General features: G+C 44.2%; 1 protein-coding gene across 1 annotated transcript in view; it reads left to right on the forward strand.

Annotated features, from left to right (window-relative positions):
- The first annotated feature begins 306 nt into the window (after positions 1-306).
- MAP3K14 (mitogen-activated protein kinase kinase kinase 14) overlaps positions 307-14,516 on the forward strand; it is a 51,388-nt gene continuing 37,178 nt past the window's right edge. The window contains exon 1 of the mRNA XM_068262769.1: positions 307-510. The gene's annotated coding sequence lies outside the window, so the exon portion shown is untranslated. The remainder of the gene's footprint in view (positions 511-14,516) is intronic.

The following is a 14,516-nucleotide window of genomic DNA, read 5'->3' on the forward strand; positions in this document are numbered from 1 at the left end:
CAGTAGCAACTTAAGGGTTAGTAGTACATCTGTGCTAGTATCCCTATACTACGGAACTACTGTTAACAGACGTGTGAATTTAATGTTGAGAGGTATTAGGAAAAACTCTGAAACCCTTCATCACATAAAACGTTTAACCCTTGGAAGCACTATAGTTCTCACACTGCAGCCCAATAAGCTGCTATCTTCTGGTAAGCTGAGCCTTTGCCGGGAAATTCCATGATCCCATGGACCAATCAGAAAGCACTCAAGTGTCAGTGGGGAGGGGGAGTGAGATCATCACATGCTAGAAGCTACAGAAAGCAGTAGGAGGAGGAGTAGCTATAGACTTGCAGGAAGAACAGAAAAAAAGCATTAACTTAAAGAATCAAAGCGTGGCGAGAACGACGAGGGAGTGGGCGATTAAAAGTCCATACTGGAGGAGGGAGTGGACCTTGTGGACTGTGAGGAGACAGAGGAAGATCCGAGCGTGAAAGTCTAGGAGTGAATCAAAGGAAGACAGCAGTACTGGTAAGAGCGAATACACTCTCTACCATGCAGGGGTGTGCCTGAACTTGTACAGAAGTCGGAACAAAGTTTGTGCAGAATTTGTAACAGCTGTATGGCGACTCATTAGCCCTTGTTGTATACTGTATATGCCTGCAAGTGTACAATCACATACAAGTGTTTTATAAGTGTGCATGTTTTGTTGTGATACATTGTCTTTGGCATTTACCTAGTAGTCACTTTGCTGCAATAACACATTAGTTTATCATTGTGTATCAAAAAGCCGTTTCAATAAGACTAGAATTTATTTCAAAGCATACTGTACTGAAAACGCAATGCATGCGACTCCAGAGCGGTCTAGTGTGGTGTGGCTTGGCCCTTTCTCTTGGTTCATGCTATACGCTCACGTAACGTCTTATGTGCATATATAAATGTCCACGTTTTAGGTGACAGTTGATCGTAAAGCAATCATTATGCTTATCTGCAAGTGATAAGATCTATGGTAACTGCTGATATTTACATAGGATCAAATTGATATTGAACATACAAAGAATGGAAGGTGTTTCACATGACTTCGGAATGCAGGCTAATGCTGCACACTATCAACCATTTTATAACATAGGAGATTACAAGTGGCAGTTGGTAACTCTCTTATATGGAGCTACTGGTCAGGAAGATAAAAGTGCTCACTAGTGATACAATCTTCATTGTACAATCATACCAAATCTATGTAACAGAAGGGAAAACGGAGTTGAATAAACTTTGAATGGTTATTTTAGGCAGTCTCTCATATTGCAAAGAAGTGCTGAGATTGGACAAAAACATAGGCCCAGATATATATTTTTCCTCCTTAGTTTTCCCCTAGGTGATATTTTTACACCTTGGCCCATATGCAATTGCTGTCGTCTCCTGAGTTTTCTCCTAGAAGAAGTTTTCATCTTCTCTCTGTAATCATTTTTCAACATTTTTGTTTTAGTGAAAAAGTACCAAAAAAGGAAGTGAAGAATATCAAAATTTTTGTGAGTATTTTCTTGCTTGCTGGAGGCTTAAAAAGTGTTTTATTGATAACATGTGAAACTATCACCTAGGAGAAAAAGCACATTGCATATGTGCCCTTGACCCCCAGCAAGCAAGAAAATACTACAAATAACTTTGCTAGTACTTTTTCACCTTCTTTTTGGTAGTTTTTCAATTGCAAAGTGCTGGCAAGTGATTCTAAATCGGAGATGAAAAGCTATCGCCTAGGACAGTGTTTCTCAACATTTAATTGGTATGTACCCCTTTTAAAACCCTGTACTCACCAAGTACCCCCTGCCATAGTAAACATTATCTCAAGTACCCCTTGACAAATATATTTTTAATCCTAGTACATAATAATTGGTTCTAAACAATTATCAAGCATTTACTATTGGTTTTAATTCGCTAAAATACTAATTTGGTGTTGTTAATATAGGATTTATCATTTTCTAAAACTCTAAATTTGTTATACTCAGTTAATTATATCAAGCCGAAGTACCCCCTGGAACCATCAGAAGTACCCCCTGGGGTACGCGTACCGCATGTTGAGAACCTAGGGCCTAGGAGAAAACTCCAGAGAAAAATGTCATTGAACAAGGGTCATAGGTCCATATGCAATTAACTTTTTCTCCTTAGTTTTTTACTAGGAGATCATTTTTCACCTTCAATTTAGAATAACTTTTCAGCATTGTGCAATTGAAAAAGAACCAAAGAGGAGGTGAAAAACTACTAGTAAAATTATTTGTAGTATTTTCTTGCTTGCTGGAGGTCAAAGGGCCCATATGCAATTCACTTTTTCTCCAAAGTGATGTTTTCACATTTTATCAATAAAACGACAAGAGTCATTCTTTTTTTTTTTTTTTTTTTTTTTGCTTGCTGGTGGTTTAAAATGCATTTTATTGACAAGTTTGAAAATATCACCGAGGAGAAAACTCAGGAGAAAAAGATAATTGCATATGGGCCTTAGTATCATTAGTGAGCACCTTAAAGGGGCACTACGGCGAAAAATTGTAAAATTTAAAATATGTGCAAACATAGACACTTAAGAAGGACGTTTTTCCCAGAGTAAAATGAGCCATAAATTACTTTTCTCCTATGTTGTTGTCACTTACAGTAGGTAGTAGTCCGTGTCTGGCTGTATGTATGCAGCACCAACATCTTATGCATTGCTTTGTAGGGTGTATCGTCTCCTTTCATAGATGTCCCTTCTAATTTTACTGGTTTGGGAGTGGGCAAAGATAGCAAAAAACAACAAAACTTGTTTATTATACGTTGCGAGTCAGAGACCGTGGGTCAAATGAGGAGATCCAGAAATGCATATTAAGACCCAGAAACATTTTTATTTTTAAACAGAAAATAGAAAAACCGTTAAACAACTGATAACTTTTAGGCCCGGTTCACACTTGCGTGTCGTGCGAAACCGGGCCGTACATCCGGGTCCGGGTCCCGTACCAGGGCCGTACAGATCCCTCAGGATGAATGATGAAAATGGTCAGGTTCCGGGTCAGGTGCGGCGGCCGGAGCCTGCGTTCAGAAAAAATGCTGCATGTTGGAAAAATCCTGAACGCAGACCGGATCCGGATCCTGACAGACGGACGGGTGCGAATGGATGCATTGAATAACATTGTATCCATTCACATTCGGGTCCATTTGTACAGTATACGGTGCGTTCCAGGGAAACCGGACCTGGAACGCAAGTGTGAACCGGGCCTTAGGCAGACATGAAAAATAACGCATCATAGCATGCTACCACCTTCCTAACAAAATCACTTCTCTTCCATTTTGTGCTACTAACTTTTGGATCATCCCTCATCTGTGATTTGTACTGTAGCTTGCAATGTAGGCAGGGGATGATCATGTGAGGCTGGTATATGTGGGCCACAGCATTAGAGTGTATTAGAACATACTTCACAGCTGCCATGTTTCCCTGAGTGCAGAACAATCATTCATGAAATAAAGAATGCTATGTATGTCTAGAAAACAAATCAGCAATCTGTCACCAAGCAATAAACATTGTCTCTTTCTTCCTTGTTGGCATACTTTTCTCATGACATAATAATGAGCATTCAAGATAAGTCTTGTCTTCTGAAAAGATAAGTAGGAATGGTCAGAAAGATGCTAATAATTTAGGAGTAATGGAAATTATATGTTTACTTTATGCAAATGTATGCAGCTTGCAATTGGACCAATCAAATGCTTCAGCTGCAACATTCCAAGCTGCAAAATGTTGTATCAAGTTAACATGACATTTGCATCAACTTAAAATTATAAACATTTCATTGACCGCGCGTAGTAATCAAGACATATTAACAGCCCAATCCTAAGAATATTTGTTTTTATTAAACTATCCCCTCCCTCCTCACAACCAGCCTAAAGAAGTAGTCCCGAAACACCTAATGCTCACCTCCCAGGGTTTATAATTTCGAGGTCACGTGACCCCTCCATCCTGCAATACAACCACAAAGCCAGAACTAGGCCTCTGCACTTGTCTATAAACAGAAAAATGCCCAAATGATTGAATTTCCAAAATCCTTAGTGAGAACAGAATGCAGATAAAGCATGAATAATAGACTGATCAACCCCATTCAGTCCTGCAGAACATGGTCAGGCTTTAGATAAGGCCTTTGGGATATCCCTCGCAAACTATCTGTAACAGAATCTCTTTTTTGCCCATAGTCTGTGTACACACAAGGGGATCTGTGGGCAATGTTTGGGATGATTCATTATTCTTACATCCTAAAAAGTAATCATTCTGATGGGAAGGCCACACATGTACAATTGCATTTAATCTTTCGGCCAACCCCTCCCTCTCAACTCATTGGTAATTATTTAGGGATGAGCGAAATTCAGTGTATGTTCTGATAGTGTAGTGTATGTTCTGATGATTCCAGCAAACTGCTAATTAATGAAACATCTATTAACTCTGACATTTGTATGTCACAACCACACCTGCACTCATTTGGGCCTAATTTTTTTACACTGGTTAGTGTCAGAATTTTAATGGCAGTTTTGAAAAACTGTTTCATGGGATTTTCATGACCTAACTAGAAGTTCTATGAAAATCTTGCAAAACTGCTTGTGATAATTCAGCTCATCCCTATTGGTAATAAAGTTAGCCATCTCTTCCATTTGGTATATCTGCCAATCATAACTTATCAATGCTTTTTCTGAAGTTGGTGAATGCCAGTGACCAGCCAGAGGTACACTGGACGCACTGCATATACAGGCCAATCTATTAACTTGAAGGGATTACTTTTCCATAAAGTAATCACAATACAATCATGATATTCTCTTTAACCACTTGTCGACCGCCTACTTCATATTGGCGGCGGCAAAGTGGCAGCCCCAGGACCACGTAACGCAGATTGGCGTCAGGTCCTGGGGCACTCTCTGGCCGGGGATCGCGCGCTGGGATGCGCGCGCATCCACCGGCAATAGGCTCCGCCCACCCGCGACGTCAACCCGCCGGCCAATCGGAAGCGCCGGCGGGTTGTTAACCCGACGATCCCCGGATAGGAAGCGTATAATACGCTTTGTAATGTTTACAAAGTGTATTATACAGGCTGCCTCCTGCCCTGGTGGTCCCAGTGTCCGAGGGACCACCAGGGCAGGCTGCAGCCACCCTAGTCTGCACCCAAACACACTGATCTGCCCCCCCCCTGCCCCCTGATCGCCCACAGTACCCCTCAGACCCCCCCCTGCCCACCCCTCAGACCACCATTTGCACACAATCACCCCCCTAATCACCCATCAATCACTCCCTGTCACTATCTGTCAACGCTATTTTTTTTTTTAGTCCCTAAACTGCCCCCTGCTCCCTCCTGATCACCCCCCCACCCCTCAGATTCTCCCCAGACCCCCCCAGACCCTCCCCCCCCCCTGTGTACTGTATGCATCTATCCCCCCTGATCACCTGTCAATCACCCGTCAATCACCCATCAATCACCCGTCAATCACCCGTCAATCACCCGTCAATCACCCCCTGTCACTGCCACCCATCAATCAGCCCCTAACCTGCCCCTTGCGGGCAATCTGATCACCCACCCACACCAATAGATCGCCCGCAGATCCGACATCAGATCACCTCCCAAATCCATCGTTTACATCTATTCTCTCCTCTAAACACCCACTAATTACCCATCAATCACCCATCAATCACCCCCTATCACCACCTGTCACTGTTACCCATCAGATTAGACCCTTGCGGGCACCCAATCGCCCGCCCACACGCTCAGATTGCCCTCAACCCCCCCCCTTATCGATTCGCCAGTGCATTATTTACATCCGTTCTTCCCTGTAATAACCCACTGATCACCTGTCAATCACCCCGTCACTGCCACCCATCAATCACCCCCTGTCACTGCCACCCATCAATCAGCCCCTAACCTGCCCCTTGCGGGCAATCTGATCACCCACCCACACCAATAGATCGCCCGCAGATCCGACATAAGATCACCTCCCAAATCCATCGTTTACATCTATTCTCTCCTCTAAACACCCACTAATTACCCATCAATCACCCATCAATCACCCCCTATCACCACCTGTCACTGTTACCCATCAGATTAGACCCTTGCGGGCACCCAATCGCCCGCCCACACGCTCAGATTGCCCTCAAACCCCCCCTTATCGATTCGCCAGTGCATTATTTACATCCGTTCTTCCCTGTAATAACCCACTGATCACCTGTCAATCACCCCCTGTCACTGCCACCCATCAATCACCCCCTGTCACTGCCACCCATCAATCAGCCCCTAACCTGCCCCTTGCGGGCAATCTGATCACCCACCCACACCAATAGATCGCCCGCAGATCCGACATCAGATCACCTCCCAAGTGCAGTGTTTACATCTCTTCTCTCCTCTAAACACCCACTAATTACCCATCAATCACCCCCTATCACCACCTGTCACTATTACCCATCAGATTAGACCCTAATCTGCCCCTTGCGGGCACCCAATCACCCGCCCACACCTCAGAACGCCCTCAGACCCCAGCCCTGATCACCTCGCTAGTGCATTGCTTGCATCTATTTCCCCCCTCTAATCACACCTTGAGACACCCATAAATCACCTCCTGTCACCCCCTAGCACACCTACCCATCAGATCAGGCCCTAATTTGCCCCGTGTGGGCTCCTGATCACTCGGCCAAACCCTCAGATCCCCCTCAGACCCCCTTCCGATCACCTCCCCAGTGCATTGATTGCATCTATTTTCCCCTCTAACCGCCCCCTGAGACACCCATCAATCACCTCCTGTCACCCCCCTAGCACTCCTATCCATCAGATCAGGCCCAATACATCCTGTCATCTAAGAGGCCACCCTGCTTATGACCGTTTCCACAAAATTTGCCCCCTCATAGACCACCTGTCATCAAAATTTGCAGATGCTTATACCCCTGAACAGTCATTTTGAGAAATTTGGTTTCCAGACTACTCACAGTTTTGGGCCCGTAAAATGCCAGGGCAGTATAGGAACCCCACAAGTGACCCCATTTTAGAAAGAAGACACCCCAAGGTATTCTGTTAGGTGTATGATGAGTTCATAGAAGATTTTATTTTTTGTCAAAAGTTAGCGGAAATTGGATTTTTATTGTTTTTTTCCCAAAGTGTCATTTTTCACTAACTTGTGACAAAAAATAAAATCTTCTATGAACTCACCATACCCCTAACGGAATACCTTGACCAGAAATCAGACCAGAAACAAGCATGTGGCTAATCTTGTCAGATTGGACAATAATGCCAGAAACACCTGATCTGCTGCATGCATGTTTAGGGTCTATGGCTAAAAGTTTTAGAGGCAGAGGATCAGCAAGACAGGGAAATAAATATGGCAGCCTCCATATCCCCCTCATTTCAGGTGTCCTTTAAAAAGCATTTTATTGATAAGGTGGGAAATATCACTTAGGAGTAAGGGCCGGTTCACACGGACGCTTGGCGGCGTCTACCGCCAAGCGTTCGGGACCCATCGGCTAAACTCTCCCATTCAAGTGAATGGGAGCGTTTAGCATTGCGCGGTTACCGTCGATTACCGTCAATTGCATAAACGCGGCGTTCTGATCCCGATTTAACGCATCGTTTCCCTAGAAGCCGCATGCAACGTCCAGGGACGGCTAGCCGGCGCGGCTTCATGTCCCCCTGCGGGGACGAGAAACGCCGATGGCGACGATCTCCGTACTGCCGCCACCGAACGAGACGTCACAGGACGACGCAACTTCCTGGCCGCCCCAACGCTGCCTGCCGCCCGTGTGAACCGGCCCTAAAAGTGAATTCAGTAAGGACCCATATATTTATGATGATCTTTTTAGTTAGACATACTGTACATGTATAAACTACTTCAGGTTACGTTTCATGCAATAGTAGAGCAAACGGGAACTGAACCATTTGTATTCTAAGCAGCAATGCCCACTTCCTCCACCATATAAACAAAGGCTGAATTTCTGAGTTTTTATGAAGGAAGAAAGAAAGAATGATTATTGAACATCCACAGACATTTGTTTTCAGTATATTTTGCCAGGTTATCCTTCGGTGTAAAAGACTTTTGTATTCAGCTCTTAGATTGGATGTATCATATGAGTGCACTGACAACCTTAGTAAATTGTGTAGACGGCCCTTTTTTGCAGTTCAGTTGTCATTTCATCATTAGTTTCAACCACAGGTCACTTTCAGTTTTCTCCAGGTGTACACAACCATTACTCTTTAGTTTGAGCCAAGAAAACAACCGGCACAGAAAATTCTGTGTACACAGGCCCTTATGTATGTTCTGATAACATCAGTCAGCTGAACAGATAGAATCACTGATAATACTGTATGAAACAATCTTTCTTAAGCCTCCTATATGTTATTAGACTTTAAATAGACTAAACGTTTAGAGACATCTATATTAAGTTTTGATTAAAATATTGGCTGAACTTTAAATGGGAAAAGGCCATTCTTTTATTGATTGAGTGAAGTTAGGAGTGTGGACAATGTGTGACAGGTGATTAGCAGCCACTGTTTTGTACTTTCTATAAACCTAGCAGTAGTAGCATTTCAATTGATATTTGATCGCATCTCCTAAAAAAACCCTCTGATGATTATCAAGTGATACAAGCTGATAAGGCAGGCAAACATGCACATCAATAGTTTATTTTTAAAGAAATGATTACAAATGATTGCACCATTCGACTTCAAATTGTATGTTGAAGTCCAACTAAAGTAATAAGATTACTAAAGTAATAAGATGACTAAGGCCCCATGTAGAACAGTATCTATATTCCCTTTGTATGTTTTCCCTCTCTCCCTCCTCATCACTACAGCAGTGTAATCACTTCTGTTCAACGTCAGGCAAACTTATCAGAGTGGTAATTTTGAGCTGAAACCAGACTCAAAGCCATTCCTGCAATATTTCTGCCATTCCCTCCAACAACCGGATATAAATTCCTGCCCATCTGCCTCTGGCCAGTCCACACGCTCATGTGGTGAGGGGAAGAGTATGTATGCCATTGCGTGGGTGAGGAGGGGAGGAACAAAGCTCAGCATTTGAATGAAGTGAGCTCTGGGGTGACTACAGGGACAGTATGATGGGGAAGATTACCACCATATTAACCAGGAAGGGGAGAGAGATAACACAGAATTACCTTTCTACATGGACCCATATTTGCTTGTTTAATCCTTTAGTCATCACAAACAGGGACTCTTGATTCAGTTATACATCTGGGATATCAGCAGGCTTAGGGCAGAAGCACACCGGCAGGTCTTTGCTTTGTTGTATGAAATTGGTAATTCCCTTCATGTATCGAGATTACAGCTAACAGCAATGGGAGTGATGCTGGTCTGTTGATAATAAGCTGCTGTCAGTTTTCCGGCTAATAATAGAGAAGCATCGTTCCTACCTCTGATTACAATGTAAATGCATACGGGCATTTCCCTAATATATATTATCACTTAGGGAGGATTGGTTCATGTACCATAACCTATTATTGTTGGCTCCAGGTTTCACCATTAATGTCTTCATGAATCAATGTAGAGTTCACCATTCGTTTCAGTGCCAGTGTTCATCAGCATCTTGTGCCTGTAATACATTCTGACCATTAGCTAGCTACAAATCACTCTATAAAGGTGGCCATACATTAGTAGATGGCTGCCTGATATGCCCAAACGATAGATCCCTCTCTGATTGGATGGAATCTAATGCAATGCAAAGCTACAGGTCACCAGGGGATGATGATCTACCACCCTGCTCAAAGGAGAGCTTCATCCAGATTGAGCAATAATTTAGTCAATTTCGGAAGGAAATTGATCGAACTTATGATCAGGTAAGCGTGTTGGGACATCGGTCTTCAGCAGATTTGATCATGTGTTCTCCCCAGGCTCATTTAGCCGGGTGCTCCACCCAGCTAGTTTTGGTGAGCACCCGGCTGTGATTAGATTACCTCCTCCTATACTGTAAGTAGAGTCGCGCACAGAAGCACAGGCCCTGCATTTTCTCATATTGCCCCACCCGGCTACTTTTTCATGCCACCCGGCTGGAAAAAAATTCTGGGGAGGACACTGATTGGTGATTGAATCTGCCATTGAAAATAGACTAGTGTGTGGGCCCTTTAAAAGAGATCTGTTGTAGAAGCCATAGCAGTGACATCACACTTCCATTTGCTACAACTCTCTCCTACAAGCAATGGTAGGTGAGGTGATTTCCTGTTCACCAAAACAACTGCTGGCGAAGAATTGCTCACATGCATTACTATTATAGTGAAGGGGTTAGCCACCTATGTTGTCAGCGCTGGTTCACACTCGGATCACAAATAGCAAGCCTTTGAAATTTTGTAACTAAAAAATTTTGGCAACTGCAATTTGCAATTCTCATTCAAGAGAACGAGAATTGCATCCCGATTGCTCCCAAAAACGCTGCCTGCAGTGGGTTTGCGGTTTATGCAAATCTCCAAGCACTGCAGTGAGAAGGACCCTATAGGGATACATCATTAGCAAAGCGCTGAAAAGCTCCCCAGAAGCACCCCAGTGTGATCTAGCGATACCGCTGCTCCATCTCTGGCTGAAATGCTGCCGTCTACATTCCAACTAGCCGAGCAACATCACTCCCGTTACTAAAGGTGCCCATTAACAATAACATCTCCCAAACAGTTGTTCAGTCAAGCCAAATTTCCAAACAACTCTTTTAGTCTTATTGGAGTAGTTGTCATTTTCCCCTCTGTTGGTGATCATTGCAAAGATCAGATTGGACAGTCGATCGTTCAGGAAATTGCATCGTGAAGGTGTACTTTCTGACAGATTTAATGAACAGTCAAGCAAGCAATTCCTCACAATTATTTCACTGAATGGGGAGCCGCCAGTGTACATAGCTGTTAGGGCCTAATAGGTTATATTAATCCCTCAGTTGTTTAGTTAAAACCTCTTGGGTTTCACTGCTTTGTTTGCATAAGATCATTGTTATTAACAGTTGCTACACGCAGGCTTTTAAGTCACGCAGTCTATCTCTGTTGAACCACGATGCTGCAATTCAGTTGTGAAGCAGGAACTACAGGAACTTCTCAATTTACACCACTGTTGTGTTTTGGGGATGTGCATATAAATCAGATTTCATAAAAATTTCAAGCACGTGCCCAGTCTACCTTTTTATTAAACGAATTCCTCCCTCTACCAATCCAGTAATCAAGCAAGGTTTGCAGAAATGCTCCTTAATTTTATGGAGAAAAGTTACAGTAGGCTAACTGCTTCCTGTACAAGCATGACTGAGCCATGTTGCCTTTTGTGAGGTGATACCACTCACCATCCTTCCATATCATGGAGCAGAAGGGAGAGAAGGGAGTATGCATGAGCTGGCACTCAACCCTCCTATGACAGGGTTCAATGGGAAGGGGGGCATCCAGCAGAAGTTTAGATGGCAGGTTCACAGACTCTGCAAACAAGAGCCTGCCTGTGAGAAGTTGCTGCGGCGGTCATCCAATCATCACAGTTTTCTTTGAATCAAAGATATTTAGGGCCACTTTTAATCATTTTACCTGACTAAATAAAGGGGGAGGAAGGTGTTCATTAAATTAAAAAAAATTCACACTGGCGAAGGGGGTCAATAAATCTCTATTCAAAATTAATCTTACTTGTGCTCTATGTGACCACGGCCTCAGAGCGTGCCACATGTGATACTGTTACACAAATACACACATTGGAATGCTGGGGCAATGGAGGCTCCCTGGTACCCCGAAGGAATGCAAAGTGTGGGATGCAGTGGAGAATAACAGTAAAGGCAGCTAAAATGTAAGGAAGGTGAGAACATTTTAATGCTTGGATCCAGGGGCATAACTAGAGGGGAGCAGCCACTGCGATTGCAAGAGGGTCAGACTTGCAAGGGGGGGGCAAATGCTAACCTTTCCTTTTTCTGATACAGGGAACTATATTTTAGATCAAGGGCCTGATTCACAAAGCGGTGCAAAGTGTTTGCACACCAGTGAAAAGCCCTTTATCACGCCTAAACTCAGTTTAGGCATGATAAGAAGAAACTTGCGCAAACTTTTGCGCGTGCAATCGCACGGCGCATGGTGCAGTGCGCGCAATGCGCCCATTAAACCCTATGGGGGCTGCGCGCGGAGTTGCGCGATTGCGCGCGCAAAACTTTGCGCGCGGGACTTTGCACGCGATAAAGAGCACAAAGCGGTGCTAACTCAGCGGTGCAAAGGTTATCACGCCTAAAGTCTTTTAGGCGTGATAACTGAGTTATCACCGCTTTGTGAATCAGGCCCCAAGTGTTTTTGTGACCATGCAAGGTTGTGAAGGGTACCAAGGGGAAGCGAGGGAAGGGGTATGAACATTCAAAGCTTTGCTAGGGGGCCCCATGATCTGTAGTTACACTACTGCTTGGATCCCACTGGCGCAGAAAACCACAGGCACGGTATGTTTTCTGCAGCGCAGCAAGTGGATCCAATGTGGAAATAGGTCCTGCTTCCACTTGTGATTTTAAACAGATCCATTTCCTGTGTTGCGGTAAACGGAACACAAATTCCCACCATGTAGAGTGTCTCCAGACAAATGGATACATTTACCATAGAAACCTATGGTGGAAATGCATCCACTCCGGAGCAAACTGGATGAGAAAATGGAGCAGAGTGGACACTAAACTGTATCCTCCAAATGGGCCTATCCTAAGTGGGAACCTTGCCTAACACATCAGTACATCTACTTAATACATATTATTTCAAACAATTCTTCTCATAACACAAGCAAAGAGGCGTATCTGGCATAATGTGTTGATTCAATTCCATGTAATTCAAATATGTAAAATAAAGGTGGCCATACACTGGTCGATTTGCCATCAGATTCGACCAACAGATAGATCCCTCTCTGACCGAATCTGATCAGAGAGGGATCGTATGGCCAACTTTACTGCAAACAGATTGTGAATCGATTTCAGCCTGAAACCGTTCACAATCTGTGGTGGTGGTGGTGGTGGTGCTGCTGCCGCTCCCCTCCCCCCCCCCCCCCCCACATACATTACCTGCTCTGCCGGCGCGACTCCCCAGGTCTCTGCTGTCTTCTTCTCCGTTCTGGTCTGGTCTCCGGCATGCTTCACTTCTTCCTGCCCAGCAGAAAGTTTAAACAGTAGAGCGCCCTCTACTGTTTAAACCTCCTGCCGGGCAGGAAGAAGTGAAGCATGCCGGAGACCAGACCAGACCAGAGCGGAATAGACAGCAGTGACAGCAGGGGACTCGCGCCGGCCGGAACAGGTAATGTATACCCACTGTATTGCGTCGGTCGTCGGGCATTAGAACGCCGCTATTGACGCACTCCCTACCTGCCGGCGATCGAGAAAAATCTTCTGCACAGACGGATCGTCGAGAATCGACGGGAACAATCGATTTCGGACAGAAATCGGTCGTTCTGTCAGCGGTGTGCGCGGCGATTTCACAGCCGATTCGATCACTGTGATCGAATCGGCCGTATAATAGGCGGGAAAAACGTTAGGTGTATGGGCCCCTTAAGAATCCCCACCAATACTTGGTGCATTGGTATTTACCATATTCAAGTCCTATTGGCTATCAGCACACTTTCCGCTATAAAACGCCGTGTTTTGTTACAGGATCTGGTGACTACTCAACAGAAATTCCAGTCTACTTTTACTGTTCAATTACTTTGTATTTGTTTAAAGGATAAGACACCATTAGTTGCGTATATTCTGCCCAACTGTAATCTCTTTCTTAACAGTAACTGTCAGAAAGGGAAACGCACAGAAAATAAACAACTGAACCAACTGACTTGTTGCCACTTGCCCAGCCTCACTTTTACTGTATGTGTTTAAATAGTGGTTAGTAATATTACAATGTAGACAAATATCGGTCTGCATTGTACAGCTGCAGTTCACCTCTACAGTTTATAGCATATTTACTGTATATTATTTGTTTGCTATTTACATGAATGTTGCATAACCTACCGTATCCTATATAATAAAACCCCCCGTGTCTCTGTGTCCTGTCCCTGTGTGTGTGTGTCCGTGCTTCCAGACTCAACAGTTTTCTGTCTGGGAACCTCATTGCATTGTGGGAAATAACAGCTTCCTCCAACTGCCAAGCAAGCAACATCTCCCTGTCTGCATATACTGCAGACACTGGTGTAGGTCGGGCAAGCGGGACGCATCTGTGCTCACGCTGCTGGGGGGGGGGGGGGGGGAGAGCTCCCGTAGCCTAGCGCCCATTTTTTAATGGGCGGGCTTTTTTACTAGTGTACATAATAAAATGCATTTAAAGAGAAACTCCGACCAAAAACTGAACTTTATCCCAATCAGTAGCTGATACCCCCTTTTACATGAGAAATCTATTCCTTTTCACAAACAGACCATCAGGGGGCGCTGTATGGCTGATATTGTGGTGAAACCCCTCCCACAAGTAACCCCTCCCACAAGAGAAGTTCGAACTTTTGGCAGTTTCCTGTCTGTGAACCTTGTTGCTTTGTGGAAAATAGCTGTTTCCAACTGCCAAAAACCATGCAGCAGCTACATCACCTGCCAACAGTAAAATGTTCACTGGAGTT

This window comes from Hyperolius riggenbachi, chromosome 12 (genome assembly GCF_040937935.1).
Source record: "Hyperolius riggenbachi isolate aHypRig1 chromosome 12, aHypRig1.pri, whole genome shotgun sequence".
Lineage (NCBI taxonomy): Eukaryota > Metazoa > Chordata > Amphibia > Anura > Hyperoliidae > Hyperolius > Hyperolius riggenbachi.